This window comes from Tinamus guttatus, unplaced genomic scaffold (genome assembly GCF_059628265.1).
Source record: "Tinamus guttatus ecotype Peru unplaced genomic scaffold, ASM5962826v1 Tinamus_guttatus_pri_ptg000415l, whole genome shotgun sequence".
Classification (NCBI taxonomy): domain Eukaryota; kingdom Metazoa; phylum Chordata; class Aves; order Tinamiformes; family Tinamidae; genus Tinamus; species Tinamus guttatus.
The window spans coordinates 100,836-107,606 of NW_028288949.1; positions in this window are offsets into that span (position 1 = coordinate 100,836).

Consider the following 6,771-nt stretch of genomic DNA (forward strand, 5'->3'; position numbering starts at 1 on the left):
AAAAACTGCGAAGCACAATAAGCTTAAGTTCTCCTTTATTGAGCCATCACAGGCTTTTGCATTCATAATGGTTTACTGTTGGTGACCACCAGTTCTTCAGGTATTTTGTGATTTATAGACTGATGTTAAATGACATTTTAATTTATTTCACTGTGTGACAAATATTTATATTCTAAGATCCTATAAGGGCACTTCGCCAATCCACCTTGATCGCTGCCTTGTCAGCAAGCAAAGAGAAGTACAATCCCTCAGCTACAGATAACTCACTAATTTTATTCCTTCTGTCTCATGAAATTATAATACAAAGAGTTTGAGAGTCAAATATCAGCTACTTTGTGAATCTGAACATACCTTTCCCCTGTGTTGTCAACTGTGGTCAGTTCTGCAACGTTGTACATAATAGATGGCTCCAAAGAAACCTTCTCCATAAACATTGGAGAGGTGGTGATATTCTGAATCTGAGCTTCCAGAAACACTTCATCTGTCTGAAAAAACAGAAGTGCAAGTTTATGAAAATACAATTAATACTATTAAAAAGACTAGACTGTCCTCTTAAAAAAATGATAATAAAACACGTGTGTTTAGTTCATGCCTGCAAATCAAATTACAGAAATTAATGCAGGAAAAAAAACCTTAATCCCAACAATAATTAATAGGAGCAAAAGTGTTATTCAACAGATACCTTGCAAAACAATGAATGTGGGATAACTTTGCTATGTTCTAGCTATTGCTTTATAAAGCTTTAGATCAGCACTTCCCAAGACTTTCATCACTTTAATAGCAACTCAAGTTTTACCCAAATTATTAAGAAAACAAACCCAAAAGATAATAGAATGAAGGGTAAAGAATTGCAGTGCACATTAATGCCATGCCAAGTTACTAGTGCATCAAACTATGGAAAAAAAATATATATAAAGGTGCATGTGTGGGGATTGAGAGCTGGTTGGATGGTCTGCAGGTGGTCTGAGAGCTGGGATCTTCTCAAGTTACCATGTCCTTGAACAAGATTGAAAAAAACCTGGACTGCAGCAAGTAAACAACTTGAAGATGTGGAAGTTGCCAACGAAGAGGAACTAAGCGGAACTGCCAATCACAAACCAACATGCAGCCATGATCAGGATGAAGAGTATAAAAGAAGGACTCGGGCGGGGGAGCACGTGCGCGTGTGGGGTCTGAAGTACTGTACCTGCTTGATCAATAAAAGCTTACGTATAGCATGCATCCCTGGCCGTCCTGACAACTGGTGACCCCGACGTGATCTTGTAAATATTGTAAATAAGGGCTGAGGGGAGTTCGGCGGGGATGGAGCCCGGTAGCTGAGTGTCGGCGACAAGAGCCGAGGAATTCCAGCGGGAAGTGCCGAAGAACCCTGGGGGAGTCGCAGCTGGACTGTGACTAGGTGAGCTACCGGGGGTTATAAAAGATGGGAGCAAACCCGTCTTTGGGATCGCATGCTGCTGAAAAGAGGGATCAAGTATGATAAAACTGCTTTAAGAACATTATTACTGTGGTGCAAAGGGAAAAGCTCGCGGGGGGGCACGCAGACTGCTTTCGATCCGAAAGAATGGGAGGCTGCAGGCAAAGTGCTTTTTGACTCTGCCTCTAAGGGTGATTTAACAGCCACCGGGGCGCTGACCACCTGCTGCTTGCTGGTAGACACTCTGGAGCACTTCAAGGCCGTAGGAGAGGCGCAACCGGCTGCGGACATGGCCGCACGGCCTGCGGCTCCACTCCCGGTTGAACCCACTGCCCCTCCGGACCCTACAGAAGACCCTGGGGGAGGAACGGCGGTGCCTTTACCACCATCCCCGATGTTACAGCCTAAGGAAGAGACAGGGGAGGATATGCCCCAGTTGCCAGAAGATCCGGACTGGGACTTGCAGGGCACGTGCCCCAAAGGGAGTCAGCTGCGGTCAGCAAGTGGAACGGTCACGTTCTCACCTGCTTCAGTCATGGTCTCGGTTGGGGGAGATTGTGTGGTGGAGCAAGCTCGACAGGATGGACAGGAGAGAACGTCTTGCACGCAACCAGTAACTTTAGAAGCTCTATCTACGGGCAGAGAAATCTGCAGGGTAGGAGTCTGCGGGAGGCCAGACACAACTCCTGAAGGCTTCAATATGAGTCAAACAGAAATCACTTTATTCGTGTTACAGCACTCTATTTATCTCCTACATTTCTGCTAAGTCGTCTAGCCACGCGTACGCTTACATTGTAATTGGTTACATACTACTGTCCACGCCTCTTCTACCGTACTAGGTTGGCTGTAGACATCGGGGCATGCGTTTACTTGATTGGCCCGCACACAGTCCTCTATTCTTCACTGATAAGCTTGTTTACAGGTTCTTCCTCTCCTACTTCTCTGTTCTTCCAGCTGGTGACTTTCCCACAATCTTTTCACCTTGGTCCTAGTCCGGCTCATCGTATCCGTCTTCTGTCGGGAAGCCTCCGTTACTTAGACATCCTCCCACAATTCCCCCTTTTTGTTCTTTAACCAGCCAAACCTTCTTTACAGCATTCTCAATCATATTGGATACACATTTCAATAAACAAGGCACAACTAGCAGAATGCAACATAGAATCAACAACACCATCCCAACACTTCTAAATAACGAGCGAAACCATCCCGAAATTCCCCATCCACTTAATATATTGTCCAACCATGACAGACCCTCATCCTCTGTGACTTTATGCAAAATCTTTGCGTGATCCCAAATGTCTTGGACATCCGTAAGCATTTTGCCAAACTGATCAATATAGCTGCAATGTTTCACTTACCAGGGTACATACTCCTCCAGCCTGTGCGGTTAGGATGTCAAGGGTCCTTCAATTTTGTAAGACTGTTTTTCTCAGGGAATCCACCTCTGCAATCCAAAAAATTGCTTCTGCTGTTCTGTTAGCGATGATTTCCATTTCACGTGAAATATTCAGAATCGCCCTTTCTAATTGAACAATACCAAGGGCTGGAAAAAGCGCCCTAACAAAGCTATGGAAGCTGGTATTGTATCTTATTAGGGGATTACCAATCTCTCGTTTGGTTCTAGACTTTCCCCAAAGGCCCCTTACTATTCCCCTCATGTCTGAATGGTTAAATACTGTTAGAGGAGGGGGCTAAAACTCCCATAGTACATTCTCCTGACCAGTTGCCTGGGAGCTGTTTTCGGGCAACTTGGTCTCCGCACAGCCACCAGTGACCCCCTGGCAAGTTGCAGGTTGCGTTTATTCTTAGATATGTATTCGTGGTGGATCTTCCCCATAAATAGTCAGCCCAGTGTTGGTCTCCTACTCCCATAGAATAGCTACTTGCAGAATTTATAACCTCGCTATGGTTCAATTTAAGCTTTATGGTCGTCCAATGGCCTGTTTTGTTTTGAAAGGTGCCTAGATTCGGGCCTGATAAGTTATAATACATATAAGGCACCGTGTTACTAACCAATTGAGGTGTAGAAGGTGTTCCTTCCATTGCGACATTCTCCTGTGTACACTGATATGATGTATTGAGTAAGCTATATGGATTCAGGTCTGGCAAGTTGCTCAAAGGAATACCTAACACCAGTGCATCAAATTGATCTGCTGTCCCACAAAGTCAACAACTCTTGATTTGGGTATAATTAACAATCCGCTTAAGAAGCATAACATATCCATTAGCGTTAAAAGCAACATCAGCTCCTATAATAGCGTTAAAAGCAACATTACCTCCTAAAAGCCACAATATACAGCTAATAATAACAGTAACACTTCTTCCTCCCATGTTTTCCTTCTGCAGGCTCACACTTTCCACAGCTAGGGTACCGGTCGCTTGCCTGCTACGTCTGATATATGCGAGTCTGCTTCCAGCCAAGGTCTCACCTGCTTCGCTGGTACCCACCTGGTTCCAGTATCTGTAACGACAGAAGCATACCCTTTTCCCCAGGTTATCAAGTCCAAAGGCCCCATCCATTTTCCCGTGTTCCAGTCTCTCAGCATCACCTTACATGGGCCCAACTTTACTTTTGTCAGGGGTCCCTTTAGCCCAGCCCCGTGTTTGACCATCAGAGGGACTAGGTTGTCCCGGTGTAGTCTCAAAAATTTAAAACATATACTGCTTTTGCCAATCTCTCTGCAGGCATAATTCCCAATTCTCCCCCTTTTTGTTTTTGAAGCTGGCGTTTCAGCGTTTGGTTCATACGTTCCACTATGGCCTGCCCAGTAGGGGAGTGTGGAATGCCCATAACATGCTCTATGCCCCAAAGATGGAAAAAAGATGGAAAAACTCTCATGTCCCTCGTGCAACATAGCCAGACCCATTATCAGTTTTTACCCTTTGTGGGACCCCCAATGCTGCCATAGCCACCTGCATGTGGCGTCGGACATATTTGCTGGATTCACCCGTCTGTGCCATGGCCCAGACGGCCATAGAAAAGCAGTCAACCGACACATGGACATATTTTAGTCTGCCGAACTCCGGTATATGGGTAACGTCCATTTGCCACAGTTCCAGCGGACTGGTACCTCTGGGATTCACCTCAGTCGGGCGGCCACCCGTGAATTGCTGACAATCAGGGCAAGCTTGTATAATCTCTCGTGCCGCAGTGTCTGTCAGGTTAAACTGTCGTTATAGCGTCTTGGCAGACTGATGGAAAAATTGATGGGAACACTGAGCCTGTTGAAACTTATCCAGCATGGGGTCCGTCCATGCTGGAGCTGCTGAAAAGCCATGACAACAGCACATAATTCCGTGTCAGTCGCACTGGAGCTTGGCCATTGCTTCATTCTTGTTTGTCATGCTGAAGTATTTCCCTAGTCTCTTTCCAAGGATACAAGTCAGAGTACGGCTCCCAGTCCTCCACTGGTAGAGGGGGGGTGCAGGGGCGGGGGGCGCCGCAGTCTGAGTTATTCCTGGCTTTCCCGCTTTCAAATTCTGCACTTTCTTGTTGTGCTTATTCAGCCCTCTCTGCTGATATATATTATACAATAAAGATCTAAAGACCACAGACACAAACACAGTTTCTATCCAGTGGCACAGCCTCACGTACCTGTGCACTCCACTAGTGAGTTCCACTGTCTCAACTGCTGAATCCCATCCTCGTTGCCAATTAGGTTGCAAATGGGCTTGGGATTCAGCAATAATCGCACAAAACGAGGTGGCTACGGCTATTCATGTGAAAGCACATTAAAGAAGCAAAGTATGAATAATTACTCTTGAGGTAATACTTGTCAGCAGGATACTGAGACTGAACATTCTCTCGAGTTGGCGGATTAGAGGGTTGCCGACAGGCTCCTAACTCGGCAGGCGTCCCCGCGGAAACAACGTAGGCCTCGATGTTTAGGAGCCTCGCCCCCCACCCTCTCCGCACTGTCTTTTTATGCCTGGCGCATCCTGCCATGTAGGGCCAGTACGTGCCAGCAGGCAGGCCGGGGGGCGGACAAACTCCACCTTCAGTCACATAACCTTCCCTCCTGGATGCACAGGTATGCATACCACTAAGGGGTCCCAGTCGTCAGTCTGAGGGTTAAGTTGGCTACAAGCCTGGTCGAGCAGCCGCCTGCAACTGCTTCTGGAGGAGGTCGGCTGTGAACCTGGCTGAGCAGCCGCCTCCGTGCTCCTTATCGCTCAGCCCAGGCAGGCAAATATCTTCTTTCTCAAGATCTGGATTCTATTTCGCACAATAGTTTTATGACTCTACAAATCATACAAATTTCTACCTCCAATACATGCCACCCTGTGATCTGTAGAGGTCAATCTATTGTAGCGAAGGACCCAAACAGATAACATTTTCATAGCAGTTTCAACCATACCTCTTGTCAGCATCATTATACAAAGTATACAACACATAATACAGATGAACATAGTGAATAGAAATAATAGCCCTAATAACGGTTTCTGTCCTCACTTAAAGCATTACAATTCTCCAACACTCACTTTAAAAGACTGATCAAATCTCTTTCTCAGTATTGGATTCACAAACAGTCTGTGGACCGTGTAAGCCGTACTGCTGTACTGATTTACACGCCTCTTTCACTAAATCAAACAGCAAAGGTGTCCACTGATTTGGCTGTCCCGAAGGGCCTGCTATCACGGGAAATGCCAACAATGCTCCTTGCTCCGCTAGTGATAGTCTCCCTCCAGTGACTTTGGGGATCGCAATCCGCTTTTCCCTGCACCACCGTCTCCTTGGTCTCATTCGCCTTTCCTTCCCCGGCCCCCTTCTCTAATTTTTCAAGGCGATTCAACAAGTCCTGGACCCAGCTGGGCCATTCCTCAGGCTCGCGGCAGGGAGTCCCGATGCAGGGGCGCAGATGGCGTAGATGCTGGCACAGGCGGGGGCGCAGGCGAGGACGCGGGCGGGGGGGTTGGCGATGGATCTCCAAACACCAGGGGTATTCGGTGACGTGGCGGTCCCGTTCCTGAAGTGCTCACAAAGGCTGCCATGGCTCCAGCGGCCACTTTCCTTTCTGCTTTCATATCAGATAAAGTAGACAGGACCAGCTTCCATGTAGTAGCAAGGTCCCCGGCCTGCTTATCCCCATCAGCGATATGATCCCAGAGCTGTCGCCCTACGTTCTCCCATGTCTCCACATCGAATGCTAGGTGGGGCTCAGTTTTGAACCCATTCTCTCTGCACCAGATCAAAAGCTTGCAGAGGGTCTGTTCATCATACTTAATTCCTCTCTTAGAGAGAATATGCAGGAGGAGCTTAACAATTGCACTTTCTTCCTTAGTTACTGACTGCCCCATCTCCTGCCCCAGCTGCTCACCTCCACCAGGTGACCGTTGCAACGAATCTTCAAATC